Below are 14,812 nucleotides of genomic sequence, written 5' to 3'. Positions count from 1 at the left end.
TTTTCCATCCCCTCACTTTCAGTCTGTATGTGTCCCTAGGTCTGAAGTGGGTCTCTTGTAGACAGCATATATATGGGTCTTATTTTTGTATCCATTCATCAAGCCTGTGTCTTTTGGTTGGAGCATTTAATCCATTCACGTTTAAGGTAATTATTGATATGTATGTTCCTATGACCATTTCTTAATTGTTTTGGGTTTGTTTTTGTAGGTCCTTTTCTTGTCTTGTGTTTCCCACTTAGAGAAGTTCCTTTAGCGTTTGTTGTAGAGCTGGTATGGTCATGCTGAATTCTCTTAGCTTTTGCTTGTCTGTAAAGCTTTTGATTTCTCCATTGAATCTGAATGAGATCCTTGCCGGGTCAAGTAATATTGGTTGTAGGGTCTTCCCTTTCATCCCTCTAAGTATATCATGCCACTCCCTTCTGGCTTGTAGAGTTTCTGCTGAGAAATCAGCTGTTAACCTTATGGGAGTTCCCTTGTATGTTATTTGTCGTTTTTCCCTTGCTGCTTTCAATAATTTTTCTTTGTCCTTAATTTTTGCCAATTTGATTACTATGTGTCTCGGCGGGTTTCTCCTTGGGTTTATCCTGTATGGGACTCGCTGCAATTCCTGGACTTGGGTGGCTATTTCCTTTCCCATGTTAGGGAATTTTTCGATTATGATCTCTTCCAATATTTTCTCTGGTCCTTTTTCTGTCTCTTCTCCTTCTGGGACCCCTATAATGCGAATGTTGTTGCATTTGATGTTGTCCCAGAGGTCTCTTAGGCTGTCTTCATTTCTTTTCATTCTTTTTTCCTTATTCTGTTCCACAGCAGTGAATTCCACCATTCTGTCTTCCAGGTCACTTATCCGTTCTTCTGCCTCAGTTATTCTGCTATTGATTCCTCCTAGTGTAGTTTTCATTTCAGTTATTGTATTGCTCATCTCTGTTCGTTTGTTCTTTAATTCTTCTAGATCTTTGTTAAACATTTCTTGCATCTTCTCGATGTTTGCCTCCATTCTTTTTCCGAGCCCTGGATCATCTTCACTATCATTTTTCTGAATTCTTTTTCTGGAAGGCTGCCTCTCTCCACTTCATTTAGTTGTTTTTCTGGCGTTTTATCTTGTTCTTTTATCTGGTACATAGCCCTCTGCCTTTTCATCTTGTCTATCTTTCTATGAATGTGGTTTTTGTTTCAAAGGCTGCAGGATTGTAGTTCTTCTTGCTTCTGCTATCTGCCCTCTGGTGGATGACCACATACTCTACTTTCTAACATCTGCTATCAGCTGGCTACCAGGACTGCTGCATTCTTGCTTTCAGTGACTAGGTGGCCTGGGACACCAGTAGAAAGAGTTAAGCTTCTCCTACAGCTGAGAAGCCAATAATGATAACTAATTTGCTTTTTATTCCCTTGAGGTTATGGACATTTGGAGGAAAAAAAAGGAGAGAGAGCAAGCAAGAGGGAGCATTTCAACACTGTGTTCTCATAGCACCCTCCCCCATCATGCTTTTGATTTATTATAATTTTTAAAGGGAAGGGGTCCTCTTGTGAGAGCAGAGCACCGTAAGAAATCAAGCACTGAACTATTCTCAGTTCCCCAAGAAGCAGATGTTTTTTCTTCCAATACCAGAGGGGGCAAACTCAAATCAAATCTGGTCTCCTGGCTCTTCACATACCCCTTTGAGTATCTAAATAATTAGCTTCTCTAGACTTTCCAAACCAAGAGCTTTCTTCCCTGTGTTCTTCTTGTCCTTTCAGGGCTGCAGTTGTTAAATTAGGTTGCAAGAAAAACAGCCCAAAACTGAGGCCATAAAAAAGCTAAATATCCACATAGTATCTGGCTTCTGCAGATGTTTAATGAGACCATGATGTTCCCTCCTCCTGCACGAATGAATGAAGACCTCAGCGCTCAGCTCAGGCTGGTGTGCGTGCAGAATGTACAAAACAAGGTGACGGCCACTCTTCTTTTTTTTCTACTTGGCTGTTCACCCTTAGCCCATTTTCTTCATGAGCCGCCTTTATTTTTGTTTCTACTGATTCATAAAATCTCTTTTCCCCTACCTATTACGCCTCAAGTACTAAAAATATCCCATTTGTTAAGAATCAGTAAGATCTCCAAAAAATCAAAATCTCTCTTCTCCTGGACATATTGAATTATTGTGTATTATTGTGTGTGTTCATGTAGCTAATGTAATATTGGACAGAAAGTAGTTTGGCATGGAACAGCCCTGAGCAGTGCTAACTCAAGTTTCTCGTTCTTCATCAAAACTGAATTCAATTTATACCAGGGGTAGCCAGGGCAGGCAGGAAATATAAATGAGTTACTGGTTCTGGTATAAGCCGTCATTTCTTGGCCACTTCTCTTAAGCTTGGAGAAGAATAGGAATAATGTTGAGGGGATTCTAGGGTCACTGTCAGCGTTTTTGGACAACTCACGTCTTTGAAGAGAGTGGAAACAGGAAGACAAAAAAAGCATTTACCCACAGATCAAGTGGTTCTTGTGTGGGAACAATTTTGCTTTCCCTGGGGATATTTGGCAACGTCTAGAGACATTTGTGGTTGTCACAGCTAGGAAGGTGGGATGCTAGTGCATCTAGTAGACAGAGGCCAGGGATGCTGCTTAGTATCCTACAATGCATAGGACGGCCACCACCGAAAAAATTATCCCACCTAAAATTTCAAAAGTGCCAAGGTTTAGACAACCCTGCCCTAGATAGATAAGAATTGTCACCTTCAATTTGTTTTCAAGTATCCCTCCAAAACTACTTATTCTCTTGCATATTTTTAATTGGAATCTAAAACTCTTAATTGTAAGTTTAGTTGCAAAAGATGTAATTCCTAGCTTATTTCAAGTGAAAACATTGTATCATTTTTAAACATATCAAATGAAAACTAACACCAGGATTACTTAGCGTTTATCATCATTTAGTTGAAAAATACATGGAAAAAACTCTACTTTTAGAGTTGAAATTTCATATTGTTCCTTTTTGTCCTTGAATTCCTATTTCCATTCCATATCTCCCTCAGGAATTTATCCTAGTGTAATCCATTTCAAGCTTTATGAATTGAATTGCATTGGGATAAAACACTTTTCCTGATCACCCCATCACACTTCTCTGCCACAAAAATCATAGAAATCAAAATTTATACTTTATTATTTCCTGTGATCATAATGATCTAATCATTCACATTTTCTTTTAGGTTGAACTATGACTTTTATTTGACACAATTGATCAAAACAACTTAAATAAATTATGTATATAAATAATTATTAAGCATCAAAAGTAAAATTTCATTAAGAAGTACTTTTTATTAAAACTATCCGTCTGGACATTTCTCCAAAGAAGACATACAGATGTCCAACAGGCACATGAAAAGATGCTCAACATCGCTAATTATTAGAGAAATGCAAATCAAAACTACAATGAGATACCACCTCATACCAGTCCGAATGGCCATCATCAAAAAGTCTACAAACAATTAATGCCAGAGAAGGTATGGAGAAAAGGGAACCCTCCTAGACTGTTGGTAGAAATGTAAGTTGGTGCAGCCACTATGGAAAACAGTATGGAAGTTCCTCAAAAAGCTAAAAGCAGAGTTGCCATATGATCCAGCAATCCCATTCCTGGGCATATACCCAGCAAAAAACTGTAATTCAAAAAGATACATGCACCCCTATGTTCATAACGGCACTATTCACAATAGCCAAGACACAGAAACAACCTAAATGTCCATCGACGGATGACTGGATAAAAAAGATGTGATACACACACACACACAATGCAATACTACTCAATCATAAAAAAGAATGAAATAATGCCATTTGCAGCAACATGGATGGACCTGGAGATTATCATACTAAGTGAAGTAAGCCAGAGAGAGAAAGAAAAATACCATATGATATCATTTATATGTGAAATCTAAAATATAACACACAAAACAGAAATGGACTCACAGACATAGAGAACAGACTTGTGGTTGCCAAGGTGGGGTGGTGAGGGGGGATGGAGTGGGAGTTTGGGATTAGCAGGTGCAAACTAGTATGTATAGAATGGATATCAACAACATCCTACTGTATAGCACAGGGAACTATATTCAATATCCTGTGATAAATCATAATGGAAAAGAATATTTAAAAAAAGAATGTTTATATATGTATAACTGAATCACTTTGCTGTACAGCAGAACACAGCATTGTAAATCAACTATACTTCAGTAAAAAAAAACTATTCATCTGGAGGGGCTGGATTATATTCAGGTACTTAACACAGCACAAGTGTATCTCTTGCTCATACGACTGTTCCATTCAGCAAGGGGCATTGCTCATGGTCATTACTCTGGGACCCAGCCTTTTGGAGGCTTTATCTCAACATGTGTTTCCATGATCACTGGGCAGGAAACAGGAAACGTGGCAAATAGTGCAAAAGCTCTAAAGTCTGCCTGTAAGTGATACGCGTCCAGGTCATTCACATTTCATTTGCAGTGCAAGTCACATGGCCACACCTCACTTCATAGGGGGGTGGGGAAGTACAAACCTTTCACATCGCCAAAAGTAAAGAACTAGAATTCATGTGAAGCCCTACATAGATATAGGACTCCCCTCCCACTCCCCTATTAATTCTTTTACCTGTTCATGACTACTGTTTATTGCTAGAATGAGACAGAGTTCAGCATCAATTCCATTCCTATTATTGTGTTTGTCTTTGTAGATAGAAGTTATGAGAAACTTTGGTCATGTAAGTAGATGGGAATGAAGGAGTTTTGTTATAGCAATGTCACCCATTTCTTTGATCTCCTCTGTGTTAAATGCTAAAAATCTAACAGTAATCTATCACAAACATTAACTTATAACAATGATCTACCAGCTGATACCTTGATTATGTCCTTCTTTATTTTTCTTGAAAGCACAACTTAGAAACCAAAGTTGCCAAAGGATCTGTACCCTTTTCCAACACTCACACGAATATTTCAAAGAGCACCCGGAGGTTTTACACCCCAGGACAATGCCACACAGTGAAGATCAGGTTGAGTGGAAGGATGCCTTTCTTTTGGGAAGGCGGGAACCTCAATTGTACAATTGTGCAAGGGCAGGGATGAAAAGGGAACTTGATCCTCCATCACTGGTGGATGGAAGTTGAACACAAGGATGGAAACTGATTCTGTCTTCAAACCACTCCTGTCTGCATATGCCTTGGAATGCCGTTGAGTGACCCAGGGGTCCAAGTACCCCGGTGTGAAGTGTGCTGCATTAAAATTCACTTCCCCAAACCATGAGAGTGTAAATTTCCTCCCACTGTTTCATGCACTATCATACTGTATATTTGAAGTTCTTAATTTTTCTTTCGTTCATTCAACACATATTGATCAGAAGGACCAGAAATTTAGTGATGTGTGGTTTAGGGGATCCAGATTCTTATGTGGCCTTTTTCTAACATGCTTTCTAACAAACCATGTAACAATGAGAAGAACACTCCACCTTTTGGGGCCACACATTTTATCATCTCTAAATTAAGGGCTAAGTTACATATTCCCTAAGACCCCTTTTTGCTTTAACATTGAATCCCTTATTCTTTTCCCCTTTGTCTTAGTCAGTTCAGGCTGTCATGACAAAATACCACAGCCTGGGTGGCTTAGACAACAAACATTTATTTCTCACAGTTCTGGAGGCTGGAAGTCTAAGATCAAGGTGCTGGGAGATTCAGTTCTTGAAAAGGACTCTCTTCCTGGCTTGTACACAGCCATCTTCTCCTTGTAACCTCACATGGCACAGAGAGAGCGCTCTGGTCTCTTCCTCCTCTTATAAGGGCACTTATACCATCATCAGAGTCCCATCCTCATGACCTCAACTAAATCTAATCACTTCCCAAAGGCCCCACCTCCAAATACCATCACATTGGATGTTAAGGCTTCCAGACATGAATTCTGGGGGGACACATTCAGTCCATAACAGTCCTTAATGATTTTTCACAGTAACTGAAACAGGAAACCCTCCAAAAATGCACATCTATTTCAAAACTCAATGATTTCATTCCTCTCTACTCCATCACTGGGCACCTGGTGATGAATGTCTTAATGATGACGGCAGGGCTGCTTACAATAAGAAGAGTCTGAAAGTCTTAAGCGCAGGAGAAGGGCTTCCATAATCTGCAGACCAGATAATTAGCCTCTAAAGAATCAAAAGTTGAAAATAACTATTTTAAATCCCCCAGCACCAAAGCAGTGAGTTTTGCACCATCCACTGCTACTTTTGGGTATTGCTGTCACTTCTTTGCACAGCCATCTTCAAATTTTTTGATGGATTCTATGTTGACATGCTGTTGATGTCTGCCAACACCTCATGTTCACAGTCATTGTAATAAATGAAGTTCAGCTGACTTGAGTAATACTTAATGGATTAAAAAAAAATTTCCACAATTCCTCCACAGAGATATAATTATTTTTAATTTTTACATTTGTAATTTGTATCTTACATAGGGTCAATAATTTCATGTTGGTCCATTTCTACACTAATTACCATTTATTGTGTATATACTCTATATACACAATATAGTATGCCTTGTGCATTGCACCTGTAATCTGATTTTTCCTTGTGCAGACCACTGAGCTAGGCAGTGACCTCCCTTGGAGAGCGTGACAGGTGGAGAGTGTGACAGGTTGAACTATGTCTCCCAAAAATTCATATGTTGAAATCCTAACCTCCAGTATCTCAGAATGTGACCTTATTAGGGAATAAGGTCATTGCAGATGTAATTAGCTTAGAAAAGTTATATTGGAGTAGGGTGGGTCCCTAATCCAATAGGACTGGAGTCCTTGTAAGATGGCCATGTGAAGACAGAGACATAGGGAGAATGCCATGTGAAGATGGAGGATTATAGTGATGCATTTATGAGCCAAGGAATGTCAGGATGGCCGGCAGAGGAAGAGATGAGGAAGGATTCCTCCTCTCCAGAACTGTGAGACAATACATTTTGTTCTTTCAAGCTACCCAGTTTGTGGTACTCTGTTATGGCAGCCCAGGGAACTAATACAGAGAACTTCAGTGACTTACCCAACGCCAGTAATGAGTAGATGGCAAGTTAGGGTTTGGATGGAGGTCACCAATTCTGAAGTCCAAGTTTTTAATCAGCACCCCTCACTGTCGCCTTGAGAACAGTTTCTGCTTTACATTATACAAAAGAACTTTCCCACTTTTACATATCCTTCATAATTACCTCTTATTACTCATGTCTGGTAGTAGTGTAAAACAATTTACCAAAGTATCACTTTATGGAGAGTAGCCCAGAGGGAGTCATACATATTAAATATAGATGTACATTTTTTAGCACCTTTGAGAGTGTTTTTGTGCACAGGGAGACTATTCAGAGATTTACTTTGTTTTTTAAAGTCAATATTTAATGTATCAAAATTACAGATTATAAAATCTAATTTTAAACTTTAAAATTCAGTTGACTCATTATTCTATTTATAAGTCAAATTAAAAAAAATTTTTTTTACAGAGGCCTATCAAGAAAAAAAGACCCCAGGGACTTCCCTGGTGGTCCAGTGGTTAAGACTCTGCCTTTCCAGTGCAGGGGGTACAGGTCTGATTCCTGGTCGGGGAACTAAGATCACACGTGCCACATGGTGTAGCCAAAAAAATAATAATAATTTAAAAAAAGAAAAAGTTTGATCCTCACTTAAAAAAAAAAAGCAAAAAAGATCTCAGCCTTAGAATTTTGAAACTTTGCCATTTCTAAAAACTCTACCACAGGAAGGAAGAAGAGCACTGGGAACTCGTATGCCTCAGTTCCTTAATCACCCAAGTTACAGGCTTTCTCTTGCATCTGCATCCCCATGACTGCCTTTGAGCTCTTCCAAGGTTGGCCTGTGGTCAGCAGGGGAGGAGGACCGGGGAAGAAGAGAGATACGATGTCGCTCAGTAGATGGGGCCAAAGTGGAACTTTTAGACCAAAGGTAGCAAATTTCAAAAAGGCTGTTTGAAAGGGGTGCTAAAGATCAACAGTTGAGGGCTTCCCTGGTGGCACAGTGGTTGAGAATCTGCCTGCCAATGCAGGGGACATGGGTTCGAGCCCTGGTCTGGGAAGATCCCACATACCGCGGAACAACTAGGCCCGTGAGCCACAACTACTGAGCCTGCGCGTCTGGAGCCTGTGCTCCGCAACAAGAGAGGCCGCGATAATGAGAGGCCCGCGCACCGCGATGAAGAGTGGCCCCCGCTTGCCGCAACTAGGGAAAGCCCTCGCACAGAAACGAAGACCCAACACAGCCAAAAATAAATAAATAATTACAATTAAAAAAAAAAAAAAAAAAAAGATCAACAGTTGAGAAAGGTTACTGCATTTGTCCAGCTAGACTTTTAGGATATATAAAAGGGTCATGATCTTTTCCTGGAGGAGGAAAGTGTTAAGGATCTCTCTGTTAGCTGCAATTTTAATATTTACACTATGAAATGTGGAATTCGTTAAGAGGGAGGGGGTTCATCTCCTCATCATATTTCCCCCTTCTGTGGATGTACGAGGGCAAACATGTACACCTATATTTTATTAGGCTATGATAGGCTCTTATACTGATGGCTTCAACCTACTCTCTCCTCTTGGCATCCACGCCCTTGGGTTTTCCCTTCCCCCTGACCCTGGGCTAGCCCTGGAAATTGTTTTAACCTATAGAATGCTACAGAAGTGATGCTGTGTCCAACTCCAGATTTAAGCCTAAGGAGATCTAGCAGCTTCCATTCTGTCCTCTTGGGAGTGCTGACCCACCGTTAAGAAGTCCAGCTACCCTGCTGGCGAGACCAGGGGGAGAGGTCACGTGAAAAAAGAAAGGTCCGGAGAGTTAACGGAGAGAGAGAAGCCCAGCCTTCGCCGCTGAGTCCTGCTCCCGTCTGGGCCACTAGCTGAACGCAGCCATGTGAGTGACCACTGGCGAGACAGCAGAAGGATGGCCCTGCTGAGCCCAGCCCAAACTGCAGAATCATGAGCAAATAAAATGGTTCTTGTTTTAAGCCACTAAGTTATGGGGGCGGTTTGTTGCTCAGTGATGGATAGTTGGCACTGGCTGTAAATGTGCCCTTCCAAGGATTAGAACTGTTCACCTTTATTGTAAGAGACCATTATGGGTTGAATTGTTTCTCCCCAGAAGACATGTTGAAGTCCCAACTCCCAGAACCTGTGACTTTTTTTCCTTGGAAATAGGGTTGTTGCTGATGTAATCAGGTTAAGGTGAGGTCATTAGGGAGGGCCCTAATCCAGTATAGCCGGCCAACTTAGAAGAAGAAGAGAGAGACACATAGGGAGGATGCCAGGTGAAGGTGGAGGTAGAGATTGGAGTGATGCATCTACAAGCCAAAGAATGCCAAGTGTTCATGGCTGTCCTCAGACGCTAGGAGTGAAGCATGAAACAGATCCTCCTTCAGAGCCCTCAGAAGGAACCGACCCTGCCGACAACCTGATTTGGGCCTTCTAGCCTCCAGCACTGTGAGAGAATCCATTTCTGCTGTTTCCATCCACCCTGTTTGTGGCACTTTGCTATGGCAGCCCTAGCAAACAAACACAGAGAGTCTTGAAGACAATAGACAATAGAGAGTCTTGAAGACAATAGCGAGAAGAGGGGAAGGAGGGCGGGGCCAGCACACAGGGCCCTTAGCCTGAGCACCTCCTTCAAGTCTGCACCTGAGGTGCCTAGCTCACCTCACCCTGGTCCCTAGCAGCGTATGATGAAGTAAAGATGATAAGAATCCTAACTAACATTAGCTCCGAGGTTTTCTAGTTTATTCTAGCTGTCCTGAAGTTACTTCTTCTGTATCTCCGTGGAGTTTCTTTCATGTTCACCGTGGACTCCCCTGTCAGTAAAAGATGGAACAGGATCAACTCTCTTGTAGGCTGAAGCCACCACAGGGTGGTGAAAGCTGCCTCCTCTGAGTGACTTCAGGGCTGTCAGGGCCAACTTCGCTGCCAGTAGTTAAGAGGTGGCCAGGGTTTGCTGTCTCTGGGTCTCCATTTGCATCACGGGCCAGACTTGCAATGAGATGTCGCTATTCCCAAGGGTAGTGAAATGAACACATAGTCATCAGGGGTGATGAAGAAAAACTGCCTGGGTGAGAGGCAGTTATTTTTCCTCCTAATGTTCTTTTACAGAGAATCAGACTTCTGGCAGGAATAAATATGTTGGGGCACCCACACCCACTCTTTACAAACCCTGGCGGATAAGTGAGCTTTGGTAATGACAGCACTGTGTCCTCCAGGTACTAGAGGAAGAGCTGGACTCTGGATCTCCTCATGATATTTGCATGTATTTTGAGCCATTTGGTCAGTTGAATTGTGGCTCCCTGGCTTGTAGATGCATCACTCATGATCATTGGAAGGGCCTCAGGCCATTTAAAACAAATTTACTTAACATTTGCTTTGAGGTTTCATTTTCTTTCTTTCTACTTTGCCAGAGCTCTGAGGGTGGTACAAGTTACATGGTTGCCATTTGCATACATGTTGGAAAACTTGTTCTTTAGAATAAGAATCTTGGGCTGAAACTATGTTATGAGAAATTTCCTAGCAAGGAAATTCCCTAGTGAGACTATTTCTGGAGCGATTTTTTGCTGTAATAATAGGATTGCCATCCTGCAGGGGAGAGCCTCGGGCCATCCAGAGACTAGAAGTATTACAACTAAGTCATGGGAATATCGCATTGACCAAGGAAGTTTAAAAGAGTCAGTTGCCAGGTTGTGGGGGGGGCGGCAGGTTTGATAACGTCACCACTGGGTGCTGTGCGGGATGGCACCGGGTTCCCTGAACGACACCGCGTACGAACAGGGCGAAGCACATGATGAGAAGCTGCTAGATTAGAAAAGCCAGACACAAGCAAGCATTTTTTTTATCTGTTCCCTTGTCCCCTCTGTGCCCAAGCATGCTGCTGAGTGTTACGCATTGTCTTCATAGGGGCCGTGGAAAACCCATCTGGCTGTACCTAGAATTTGTGACCGGATGGAGGAAGCAGCCCGCTGCAGCGCGGGCAGCCTTTTCTATCACAGCCCCCTTTTGTGAACTAGAGGTAGGGAGGGGCTGGATGAGGAAATGGCAAAGGTGCCAGGATCCAGGGCTGATGTTCTGTTGGGGAAGTGCCTTTAGCAGCTGCATCACTCTAAGCTTTTCCCTTTTAAGTCAGCAGTGACCTGATTTATCAATACCAAACAAAACCTTCCGGAGAACTAAGTAATTGTTACAAATTCAATAAACTAAAGTAAACCCAAAGCTCTCTTAGAAGTTTCAATACTGAGAACGACTTTCACCTTAAAATCATATGTTTAAGTCGATTGCACAAATACACATTTCAAATTGTAGTGAAAAGGCTATGTTACAGGCAAAATACCAAATATGCAGACACGTTCTTAACATAAGGGTATTGACACTGGTGTTCTGATTCTCTTAAGCATTTCTGTACTTAATTCTGAATTTTTAATTCCCCCCAGGTTGAAAAACACTTATTCGTTTAAGGAAGGTGGTCACCCTACCAGTTCACCAACATTCTCTACTGAGGGAGACTTACAGCTGAAGGCTGCCTGGATTCTCATTTGTGACCCTGATGGAACGTGCTTGGTTCTTGCAATTCCTTTATGATTCCATGACAACAAGAGAGCAGTGGTCTCCCTGGATTTAAATTATGCACCTGACCTAATTCTTCTCTACTCCAGCAGGAGCAGACGGGAGGCCCCAGCTCCCACCTCACTGATAAACTTTAGATGTGTGAATGTTTTTTTCTTGTAACCCTGGAGACCTTTGAACGTGATGGGTTCCTATCACGTTCGAAGGTCTCCAGGGCTCATGGAACCTTCCATTCTTTCATATTTAAAAAAGAGATGACATAGCCCTTTCAGATATTGAACATTGTAGATAATTAAATTTTGTATTTTTAGATGATTTTCAGTGACTGAAGGTTATTACTTATGAAGCTGGTCAACTGATACTCTCAGTCAGTCAGTGCTTTTCAATTTTTAATTTTCTACATTCTGTATTCTTCATTGATTTAATAAATGAGCCAACAACAGCAGTAACAAGGCTCAATAAAAATGCATTCTATTCACCTGCTTTTACAGATTAAAAAAAAACCTGTTAATTCTCACTTTTTGCATCTCACTATGGACCCCATGGCTTTCCAGATTTAATGTATATCAGAGGGCACAGTCATTAATCTCTTTTTGAGGCTTAAATCGTGTCAGCTTTGGCAAGTGAGACCTTTTCATATGACTTTTTCAACTTGTTTTGTTGCCTAACGTATGATCTCCTTTCTGGCCAACTTTTAAAATCTTTGAACTTGATGGAATTCTGAAAAGTTTTTTATAAACTTCTTGCCTCTTGAGATCATGCCACTCTTACAGATATTACAGTGGTAGCGAATTGAATTTTGGATTTCTCTCATGGCTTTATCTGATTGAAGAGTTCCAGTTTTCAAGGTCATTCTGCTGACAGGACACACCTCGGTTTGAAACCCAGCATTACCACTTGTCAGCCATTCCTGGGCAAGTTTTGCCTCCATTCTGAGCCTGTTTGCTCATGTAAACATGCAGATAATATTGATACTCGTTTTAAGAGGTTTAATGAGAGGATTAAGTAAGATAATGTATATATAGTCTTTATCACTGTGCTTGGAACATATAATTTAATAAATGGTAGCTGTGATGTTATTGTTAATATTATTTTATGTAAAAATGAACTCAGATGAATTAATGAGTAATGTCAAAATGTGTGTTCATGTTAAAGACTAAACATATATCACAACCTAACTGTCCATCAAAAGAGGAATGGATGAAGAAGATGTGGTGTATATATACAATGGAATACTACTCAGCCATAAAAAAGAATGAAATAATGCCCTTTGCAGCAACACGGATAGACCTAGAGATTACCATACTAAGGGAAGTCAGTCAGACAGAGAAAGGCAAATACCATATGATATCACTTATATGTGGAATCTAAAAAAAATGATACAAATGAACTTACTTACAAAACAGAAATAGACTCACAAACATAGAAAACAAACAAACAAACAAACTCACAAACATAGTAGGGGAGGGATAAGTTAGGAGTTTGGGATTAAAATATACACACTACTACATATATAATAGATAACCAACAAGGACCTACTGTATAGCACAGGGAACTATACTCAATATCTTGTAATTTCCTATATTGGAAGAGAATATAAAAAAGTATACATATATATACATAACTGAATCATTTTGCTGTATACCTTAAACTAATACAACATTGTAAATCAACTATATTTCAATAAAAAAATTTTTTTAATTAAAATTAAAATTAAAAAAAATGACTAAACATAGACTTTCACATACATTTCACTCTTCCCCAACCTCAGGCTCCTGCCACCCCGGCTCCTGAGGAGAAGTGTTTGCCCCCCTTGGAGAAAGTCTAGCATGAGATGTTAGGTGAGCCAACGCAGAGTGTGAAAGAATTCACAGAAACATTCGCAAGAGGAGAAAAAGAGTTTTTATTCACTTTCCAAGAGAGGAAAGGGGCCAGACGCATGGAGTGGCTTTGGCACCGAAGGGTGGGCCTTTGAATCTTTTATTGGGCTTCAAAGGGCAAGCTGCAGGAAAGAGGGGGTGGGTTCATATCTGTTTTGGTCCACAGCTGTATCCAAGCTGGCTGTGCTTCTATAGGATGTGGTTTTTCTGAGAATCTGTAACTTTCTGTCTTCAGTAACTTTCCAGTCCTTGGATGTCTGAAACGGACTTACTAGGGGCCCTGGACAGGCCGTTACTCGATTTTGAATCATGTTAGGTGGGTTTACACGAGATGTTACCTCATGTTGAAATTCCACAGCCTCCGCGAGAAGTCAAGAGTTTCAGTGTGTCTCTGGTTTTCTGAAATTTCTCCGGAGGGAGAAAAGACATGGAAGCCTGGCGGGCCTCCGAGCTGGGAGGGGGGTTGGGCGCTGGGGGCTGCCGGAGGGGAGTTTGGAGCTTTAAATAGAGAAGCTTCAGACTTGAGTCACGTGTTGCTTATTCTCAATTTAGCCAAGGATCGTCTCTTGTTTCCTCTCACCTCGTTCTTTGCATTAGTCAAATGCTGTCTCCTTCAAAGCCATCACATTTCATCCGCCCTTGCTGTCTTGGAAACAGTTCCTCTTTTCCAGCTCCTCTTTTTGATCTCTCTGCCTTCTTTCAACCTCTTTTTAAAAATAAAAACAACATCAAATGAAAATCCTGAGTCCTAAGAAGTCTTCCTTGAAAAATGCAAAGATTTACAAATATGCATATTTACTAACTTTCTCTTTAGGAGTGAAACAAACTCCCCCTTTTTAACTTTTTTTGTCGGTGCATTGTTTTCTCTGTTTCTGATCAAATGCAAGACCACTTCTATTTTCTTTTGTGGCACCTAGTATGTTTGAGTGACTGTATTATTTTAGTACATTTATATTAATGTTGAAATTAATTGGGGGCATCTGCCCCATCTCTGACTGACAGCTTCATGTAGAAGCTGAATATATACACCTCAACCACACACCACTCTGCCATATGATAGAAAGAATTCCACGTTTCAGGTGGTGAGCTACCCATCTTAAGTAATATCTCATATAGTAAAATTCTGGTATAATTAAGCCTAATTTAAGGCCCAACATATAATAAGCTGAGCTTTGAGAAGACTTAGGATAATTCTATTTCACATCTGAAAGCATTCTCAGAGATCACCAAAGCCTTAGATTCTTGGGGGATAATTCATTTAATTAAGAGAGGAAATTAACTCGATAGCCAAAGCAACTTCCCATTTTACAAAGGATATAGAAAATTCCTCTAAAACATGACAGATTGATAAAAATTGATGTG

At 40.8% G+C, this 14,812-nt stretch overlaps 1 protein-coding gene and 1 long non-coding RNA gene across 7 annotated transcripts in view; one reads left to right on the top strand and one right to left on the bottom strand.

Moving 5' to 3' along the window:
• The window catches only part of LOC309638869, a 344,192-nt gene that overhangs the window by 238,234 nt on the left and 91,146 nt on the right, over positions 1 to 14,812 (top strand). The window lies entirely within an intron of this gene.
• The window catches only part of MYLIP (myosin regulatory light chain interacting protein), a 100,669-nt gene continuing 99,310 nt past the window's right edge, over positions 13,454 to 14,812 (bottom strand). For all 6 annotated transcript variants that reach the window (XM_082415216.1, XM_082415219.1, XM_082415218.1 and 3 more), the window contains one exon: positions 13,454 to 14,156. The gene's annotated coding sequence lies outside the window, so the exon portion shown is untranslated. The remainder of the gene's footprint in view (positions 14,157 to 14,812) is intronic.

The sequence above is a fragment of the Balaenoptera physalus genome (genome assembly GCF_965194825.1).
Source record: "Balaenoptera physalus genome assembly, chromosome: 11".
Taxonomy (NCBI): domain Eukaryota; kingdom Metazoa; phylum Chordata; class Mammalia; order Artiodactyla; family Balaenopteridae; genus Balaenoptera; species Balaenoptera physalus.
This window is presented reverse-complemented; position numbering and strand designations above follow the sequence as displayed.